Raw genomic sequence first — 9,970 nt, 5'->3', positions numbered from 1 at the left:
GATCAATTCATCTAAGACATCTTCCCTAACAGAGAGAACAATAGCAGGTACAACCATAGGGTTAGCCACAAAAGTAGGTGGCTTACTAGATACATCAATTGTCTTGCCCATAATAGTGGGCAAGATAGAGACATGCAGTCTTTCTCTTCTTCTATGCTTCTTCACAAGTGCAGTAACAGTTTCCTTGACATGTCCACTCTGTTTTCAAACATGTCTCTGTAGTCTGATCCTCCAAAAAATCATTAAGCTTCTCTTGAAGCTCAGGATCAGCTTCCTATAGAAACAATTCAATTTTCTGGCTTGCAAGAGCTTGTTGTTCTGCAAGATCTAACTACTCAAATCGACTTTCAAATTCTCTTAACAATTCTGTAGCCACAAGACCCTTATTGGGTTGTAAAACCCACTCCTAAAAAGTCTTGCGTGTAATCAAACTAGTATCTTCAATGTAAAATTCTTCCCTAAGTGTCTTCTTGAAAGCTACCCAATCAACATCCTGCAAGTATAATTCAGTAATCCATGCTGTCAGTTCATGTACAGTAACACGTATAAAATACTGGCTCCATGTAGGTTGAGCCACCCCAAAGAATTCCATCTTCTGAGCATAGGTATGCACATATGCAGATACATTCCTGCCATTGAATAACTTCATCTCACGCTCAACTACTTGCAAAGCATTCATCACAACACTTTCTGTTTGAGTTGAAACTTGCATCACTTGTTGTTGTTGTACTTGCATAAGCATATTCATATTTTGCACCAACTGTTACAAAACATCACTAGAGATCGTGTTCGAAGATTCTCCCATCTTGTATTTCCTTCTTCTCACGACCTTTCATGTCGGGTTCACCAATGTTAGAGGGGTTTTTGTCGAAAGGTTGAATCCACAACACTGGGGATCAGAGGTAGAAGGAAGTAGAGATAGGAGATGGAAGAGAAGATAAAGAATACACAAGCGGTAAACACAATAATGACAAAGCACAATGAACTAAATCAATATGTATTAAAAGAACCTAGAATCCTTGCACTACTCAGAAGCAATCTCCAGACATTAGATCTCCTGGAGCTTCTTCGTAGAACAAAAATGTGGAGGATCAGACATAACAATTCCTTCTCTGTTACTCGGAACCCAAATTTGATGGCTCTGTTAGCTCTGAAAGGGGGGTAAAACTGCACGACACCTGATCACAGATCTCCAGATCACTCCTTCTTCTTCTTCCAACTCAAAGTGCAGTTTTCAACCTATCAACAACGATCGCAACGTGCATGATTTCGTCAATCTGTCTTTTTTATGAAAATCCCATAACTGGCTGGAAAGCAACTTGCTTTTTGCAAGCCATCCTAATCTAGAAGCTTTTCTAACTTTTTCAAATTTTTACAATAAATAATATCAAAAATAGGTTAAAATTATCCAAAAATCTAGTATTTTTGGATAATCCATACAACTCACACTAGCACTAATGACTCAGATCACATTGAATCTCTTGATCAATAAGAAAGTCGGATGATGATGCTTTCCATGCTTTTTCACATTGTGTCCGCATAGGATCATGACAGCGCATGCCCATCAAAAATAGTAATTCTTCTAGGCATTTGGATTCATGTCATTGCGCGGTGCTACCCAATGCCATCGCCACCTGCTCTACACATCAACTAAAGCATTCACAATTTTTAGAAAATAATTAGATAAATCCACCCAATAAAAGTGAATACCTAGCAATCTTCAACTACAAAATAATTAAATAGGTTGGAACTCTGTCCTAACCTTAATTTAACTCAAATGCGTACTCTAAACTCATAAACGCCTATTAATTTAATATGTATTTTATGGAATCACCCACTATGGAATCACCCATGTGCACAATAAATTAATCTGACACTCAAAAAGGACAGACGTCCCCGTCAACTTCTCGCACAAGGAATCCTTCTTGTGTGTGAGCCTCGAAAAATAAATATAATCACGGAATCCACTGTGGAATATGCCTCCTGGCATCACCTTCTCCCACAAATCCATTGATGGCTCTATGATTCAAGATGCGCCCTCAAGCAACCTCCATCTCCAAGCTTCGAGCTTCGATCTGTTTAGCCTTGTGGCATCACCTTCTCCCACAAATCCATTGATGGCTCTATGATTCAAGATGCGCCCTCAAGCAAGCTCCATCTCCAAGCTTCAAGCTTCAATCTGCATAGCCTTCTGGCATCACCTTCTCCCACAAATCCACTGTGGAATATGCCTCCTGGCATCACCTTCTCCCACAAATCCATTGATGGCTCTATGATTCAAGATGTGCCCTCAAGCAAGCTCCATCTCCAAGCTTCGAGCTTCAATCTGCATAGCCCCACATGCAAGAAGGGAGAAGAGAAGAAGATCATGATGAAGAGAGGAGAAGAAGAGCTTGTTCATTCATTTCTTGACTTTTATACATCCCCTTATCCCTTCCTTGGGCAGCCAACCCCCTTTTTGGTTCTTTTCCTTACATTGTGCCCGATGCTTTTCTTGTTAGCATATTACAATGTGCTTATTATTGTGTGCTTCATTTTACATTCAAGGCTCTTTCCTGCACTTCATGTCTTTAGATTTTTTTATGAGTGTGCCTTTCTCTTTTGTTTTTCTCACCTTGGGACTATCTTCCATTTTCGATTTTTGGGCTTTTCCGTCTTGGACTTCCGAGGGTGTAACCCCACCTTTTTTAGGACGCTATGGATAATGTGTATTGGGATCATGCTATGGATGAAGTAATGGTTGATGAACTTAAGGAGAATGACAAATGGGAGTTGTGCCTTTACCTGAAGGCAAGAGAGCTATTGGCTACAAATGGGTTTACAAGGTTTTATGGATCTATTGAGTGCTATAAGGTATGATTGGTTGCCAAAGGGTATGCATGGACTCATGATATCGATTATGAAGAGCCTAGAAGTATGATATGGCTAATTGCAAGTCTATTTCTATACCTTTGGATGTTAATGCTAAGCTTAGTGCACATGACAGTGACTCGATTGAGGATGTCACTATGTATCGAAAGATTATGGGCAACCTTATCTATTTGATGATCATTAGGCTAGACCTAAACTACACAATTGGTTTCGTAAAGTCATGTAGGTTGTGGGCTTGAAGAATAAGAGGGTAGAATTGAAAATATGGCTCTTGACTTTGAAATTTGGATCCTAGTTGTCATCAAATAGGAGATCATCTTGATTTTCCATTGGAAATTTAGTTTTCAGTTTTGAGTGTTTCTATTGGCTTGGAAGAGGTGAGCATACAAATAAATTAGGGGTGCACCTATAAGAAACCATCCATATCACGTGTGTCAAAAGGGTATTAAAAATATCCATTTACCTTTATGTTATAAGGTAATCAAGTGATCCACTTTCTTAAGAAACCTATGATTTTTTAAAAATATCAATAAATAAACCCCTTTTCTAAATGTGATTCTATAGTTGTATGAAAACTTTGTCAATAAAATAAAGCTTATTTGATTGCATAGGTGGTACACTTACAATTTAAAGGTGCACCTCTTAAGAAAGGTAGTTGCATCATAGTAGGGTAAAAATTCAAGGTAAAATTTGTCCTAAATGCTATTTTTAGGGTTTTCTTGGATGAGAAGACCGATTTTTGGCCTTAAAGACTCAAAAAGATGATTTGCCAAAATTTTCCCTAAATCACTCCAAAATAAGGTTTTTTAGCAGCATTTTGCCCCATTTTCTAAGCTCTCTTATCCTTTGATCACCTAGAACTTTGCTTATGTATTTATAGGCAAGAAATCATTGGGGACCCTTATTTTTTACTCCGATGCAAGGTGTCTTCTACTATTACAAAGGTCAATGTCCACTTGACTCCTTCAGGTGTTTTGACTATGATAGGCCATGTCTACTTGTGTGGTTGATAAGTCTCTAGGATCTTACTTCAACTCTAACTCTAGTGGGAATAAAAGTTTCCACATGCAAAGGACTTGATATTGGCCATCCGAGTCTCAAGTAGCCAAATTATTGATAAGGATATCTAGTATGTGTAGTGGACTACTCATTAGTACTTGTGTTTCTTAATAGAGGCAAGGCATGCTAAGAAATGGGCCTATCATTGTTTGGCCTCCAAGAAAGTGATCTTTGCATTTGCTTAGTTATGATCTCTCCATCTAGCAAAAAGCATGAGGACAATCATTGGTATACTATCACGATTTACAAAATTTTGAATTTGTATGATTTTTTAGTAAAGTTTAGACTTGTTAATGATCAATGCAACATTTCTACATTAAGATAGAGATTTACTTAGGACAAGATTGAGTAATTTTTTGGGCAAACATACTAGATGCATTCATGGAATGAACTAGATTTCAACTTATGAAGTACTTGTTATTGTTTTGACAATGTTATTCTTGCTTATGGAGCAATGGGTTTAGATGTATTAATCATCAATGCAACAAAGCATTAAGATAAAGATTTACTTGAGACAAGATCGAGCATTTTTTTAGGGCAAACATACTAGGTGCATTCATGGAATGAACTAGATTTCAACTTATGAAGTACTTGTTATCTTTCTGATAATGTTATTCTTGCTTGTGGAGCAAGGGTTTTTTGGATTCGTTTACTTGGAGAAAGTTTACATGTCATTTCCAATGAAGTTTGGTTAGATGATGCATGACTATATGTTAACCATCTACTGCTGAATTGTGAATGGACTATGAAAAGGAAGATAATTAGGATGGCCGAGGAAGTAGGAATCCATGGAAATGCAGTCAAGTGCCTATGTGCTAATGGTAATGTGGCAAAACAGTTTAGATGTTGAGTGGATTAACAAGTATATCATCTAGTGTTCAATTGAATGTGTGGTCAAGTGCTAATTATGGCAAATACACACTCATTATTTGTAGAATGAATTTGAGTGGCAAACTTCTTTGTAGTTGTGTGGCCACAAGCCTACACATCTACCTTTGAGCGCAATTGTTAGAAGTGGTAAATGCATAGCTCTTAGGAATTTCCATCCCAATTTCTTACCATTTTAATAAAAATTATCGAACTTTTTGCACATGAGCATGTTTCTAGAGTGGTGGTGTTTATGAAATTTTGAAACCTTGTTTTTGTTATTTTTTTGAGGTTGGTAGAAATTCTTGATGGAAAAAGACATGGAGATCAAATTTTGGTTTTTTCAAAATTACTCAAGTGCTTGATATGAGGACATGTGATCATAAAGCTCATTGCTATGGTTCCAACACTCTGAAGTATTTTGAATGTTGAGTTCTAGATCGAAAGTTATAACCATTTGAAGTTCAAGTGGAAGAGTTTTCCTACAAAAGACTCACTGGAGCTTAAAAGAGCAAGCTTTTTATCATATTGGGTATTTTTTGCAAAAATATGTGCACTCATTATTTTGAGTTAAGGCTTCCAAAGGCACTCAAACATAGCTTATTTCATGCCAAAGATAAAGTCCCCCCCCCCCCCCCCCCCCCCCGCATGGACCCACTCCTCTTGTAAATACAACCCATGGGAAGCCTAGAAAATACACAATTCTTCTAAGAGGAGACAATCCTATGTGCGAGAAGCTAGAGTGAGCATCTCTCTAATTAGTTTTTCTCATTTTTTCAACTATCTCATGGAAGCTATATTGAAATCCAACTAGCCTTTTTCCTGTTTTCTACAATCATGTGGAAGTTATAACCAAGTATGCTCATCACTTTCTCTCTTCTCTATAATCATGCAAAAGCTCTGCTAGAATCCACACATCTCTCTTTTCTATAATCATGTAGAAGCTGTGCTAGAATCCACACATCTTCTCTATAAGCATGTAGAAGCTCTTTCTCTCTCCTCTATAAACATACAAAAGATCTACCCAAATCTACACATTGTTTTCTCTTTGTTCTGTAATCGTGTGAAATCTTTACTAAAATCAACCCGACTCTTCATTCTATTTTCTAAAGTTATGTTAAGCTATGTCAAAATCATCCCATGTTTTCTTGTTTTTCAATAACCCATAGAAATTTACTCTAAAATAACCGCCCCCAAATGATCTCCTGAAGGAAAGGGTCCCTTTAGCAAAGGCAATTCTAAATAATTTGAGAAGAAGGCTTTCAAAAAGGACCTAAAAGACATGATCAAGGATGCAAACACCACCATACCTAGTCAAATTAGTTAGGCCTGAATTATTTTGTGATTAACTAGGGAAACTCATTAGATTATTCAAGTATAAGATTTTACATTAGCTAAAGTTGTTCGTTTGAACATTTTTGGAATACTTAATATACCATATTTATTGCAATATAAATTGAGGGTAATACAAAGAAGGAGATATCAAACCAAATATTTGTCTTGATTATTGTTTTGATAGGTCATATAGGATGTGTATTTTATGTGAAATGCATTGTATAACAAAGCTTTCACATAATCAATTTACACTGGTGCTCTTCTTGAATGTTCTTTATGACTAATGATTTATTACATCAATATTGGTCTTAAGTTTCCTATCCAAATGTAAGAATTGATCATAGTTAGCTACAAAAAAATATCCCAAGATCAAAAGGATGAGTTGAGAAAAAATGTTATGCATAGGATGAAGATTACGAAAGAATAACTAAGCTGTTGCCCCCCCCAAAAAAAAACACGCGCACGCACACGCACGCACACACACACACACACACACACACACACACACACACACACACACACACACACACACACACACACACACACACACACACACACACACACACACACACACACACACACACACACACACACACACACACACACACACACACACACACACACACACACACACACACACACACACACACACACACACACACACACACACACACACACACACACACACACACACACACACACAAAGCTGATGATCTTCACTTATATGCTCTAATCTCAAGGATGACAAAGAGAGAAAAAGGTTATGCAAAAGTTGAGTGTAGAATAGGTCATTGTTATAATTTGAATAATCTATAGTTATTTCTAATATGTAAAAGATGGAAAAAGAGACCTCTAGGAGATCCTTTATAGGACATGTTAAGGTGTATACATGTGGGATCATGAATGAAAGGAAGGAGGAGTGAAATAATTAAATTAGTATACCATATGTAAATGAGGAACTAAACATTATACAATTACAAAATTCAAAAACTACGAAAGCATTATGTCAAAAATGAAGAAAGCACATGTGCAAAACCATTTACCAAGTCACACTTGTATTTAGACCTAGCCATATGAGTGACAAAACAATAGTGTATCTTCAAAGTATTACATGGACCTATTTTCTCCCTCTCAAAGATCATTTCTCTCTCTTTCTCTCTCTCTACATATATAACTGAAAGAAGGGATGAGGGTATCTAACTAAAAGAGATAGGTGGATTTGGTCTTGAAGTTAACTTAAAGACAAGCAAAGCTAAACCATGCCCATGAGAAAGAGCTCATGGATTTGTAGGGTACTAGTAGAGCTTCATCTCAACTAAAAAGAACCAAGAGCATCAATTTAAGTTCTAGTCATAGCCATCCAAATAAGCTAGTTTTGTAGCCAAGTTGGGTAGCTATGCTATTTTTCCTCCACCCCAAGATGTGCTAACCTAGAAAAACATCTTGAATCGACAACTCCTTGAAATAGTTTTAGATCTCAAGCAAGCCATCTTGTCCATTAAGGCTAGCACTACTCCTAGCAAACCAGGAAATGGCTTCCATGACTAAGGAGCATGCTAGTGCTAGCTTCCCCTTACACTAATCGACCTAAATGAAGAGAAAGATGAGGATGACACCAAGAGATAGTAGACAAATTTGCAAAAAAGGGAGTTCAACATTAGCCAAAAATGAAATGATAGTCAAGATTTACAGCAAGGTTGCACACCAACTATCTACAAACTCTAAACATGAGAGAAACAACAATTAATAGCACCCCCTATAATGCAAGAGAAACACAAGAACAACAGCAACACCATGAATAACAAACCCCACTAATAATCATATCTACATTAATAATAGCACCCCCATGCCCCTAAGGAACTCCAACATCTCTCCACAAAGCCACCCCATGCCATGCATACCATGACCTCCATCTTCATCCTACTATTAGCACTAAAGATCTAACACCCACCTATGAGGTTTTGGAAAATATGCCATCAAGGACTAGCAAAACTATTATCTTTGATTTCAAACTCCCAATGGAGCTATATTGAATCCTCTCTCTACCCATTGTGGATAGCGTAACTCAAATAGGACCCCACACTAGGAATAAAAATTTGAACCACATTGATAAGGGAACCTTCTAGATGTTTCTCATTGGACTACCATCAATAGGGCGCAAAATGGAGATCCAAACTAGACATTGTTTACAATATCCAACTTGCTTGGTAATGTTTTCCATTTTGACACAAGGAGGAGGTTGTCTAGTATGCATATAATCTTACTTTAATCCACAAGTGCCTCAATCATGTCCATTGCACATGTCACCATAGGATCAACCATATGCTTTAACTTTACAAAGATCCCCAATTTCTATGCCTCCAATTTTGAATTCACCTACTTTTTTAAACCTATAGATACATTCCCTTCCTTCCACTCTCTTGTCTCCAAATTTACTAACTACATAGAACCCACATTCATCACAACTCCCAACTACTAACCAAAACCCTCCATCACAATTGTCAACTACCTTTGAACAAACTTTTTATCATTTTGGGTATTTTTAGGAAATATGTGCATTCCTTATTTTGAGTCAAGGCTCCCAAAGTAAGTTTCAAACATAGCTTATTTCATGCCCAAGATAAAGCTCCCCCCATCCCCCCCCGATAGGGGCCCACTCATCTTGTAAAAACAAACAATGGGAAGTCTAGAAAATATACAATTATTCTAAGAGGAGACAACTATATATGAGAGAAGCTAGAGGGATCATTTTCTATTGAATTTTCTCCCTTTTCCAATGATCTCATGGAAGCTCTAGTAAAATCCGGCTAGCTTCTTTCTTCTTTTCTAAAATCATGTGGATTTTATAACGAAGTATGATTTTAGCTCTTTCTCTCTTCTCTATAATCATGCAGAAGCTTTGCTAGAATCCACATATCATCTCTATAATCACGTAGAAGCTCTTCATCTCTTTCCTATAAACATGCAAAAGCTCTGCTAAAATCCACACATCGTTTTCTCTCTGTTCCATAATTGTGCAAAAGCTCTACCAAAATCCACCTAGCTCTTCATCTCTTTGCCCCCCCCCCCCCCCCCCCACCCAAAAAATATGTTGAAGCTATGTTAAAATCATCCCTTTTTTTTTTGTTTTTCCATAACCTCACAGAAGCTCTACCAAAGTTACTCTAAAATAATCACCCCCAAATGATCTTGTGAAGGAAAGGGACCCTTTAGCAAATGCAATTCTAAAGAATTTGAGAAGGATGCTTTCAAAAATGACCTAAAAGACATCATCAAAGATGCAAACACCACCATACCTAGTCATGTTAGTTAGGCTCGAATTACTATTTTATTTATAAATTAGGGAGACTAGTTAAATTATTCAAGCATAAAATTTTACTTTAGCTAAAGTTGTTTGTTTGTAAAATGTTGGAATACTTTGTTAATACACCCTATTTATTCCACTATAAATTGAGGGTAAACCATAGAATGAGATATTAAACCAAATATATGTTTCAAATATTTTTTGATAGTTCATATTGGATGTGTATTTTATGTGAAATGCATTGTAGAGCAAAACTTTCACATAAGCAGTTTACGTTGGTGCTCTTCTTGAATGTTATTTATGACTAATGAGTTATTACATTAATATTGCTCTTAAGTTTTCTATCCAAACCTAAACATTGATCATACATACATAGTTGCATAATCTATCCTAGGATCAGGAGGACAAATCAAGAAAAAAATTTATGCATCAAATGAAGGTAACAAAAAGACTACCCCCCCCCAACACACACACACCCCCAAAAGATAGTGATCTTCAGTTATATGTTCTATCCCAAGAAGGAGGACAAAGAGA

This window comes from Lygodium microphyllum, chromosome 20 (assembly GCF_053477565.2).
Source record: "Lygodium microphyllum isolate KBCC chromosome 20, Lygodium_microphyllum_v1.1.10, whole genome shotgun sequence".
NCBI lineage: Eukaryota > Viridiplantae > Streptophyta > Polypodiopsida > Schizaeales > Lygodiaceae > Lygodium > Lygodium microphyllum.
The sequence above is the reverse complement of the archived record's forward strand: the minus strand, read 5'-3'. Positions refer to the sequence as shown.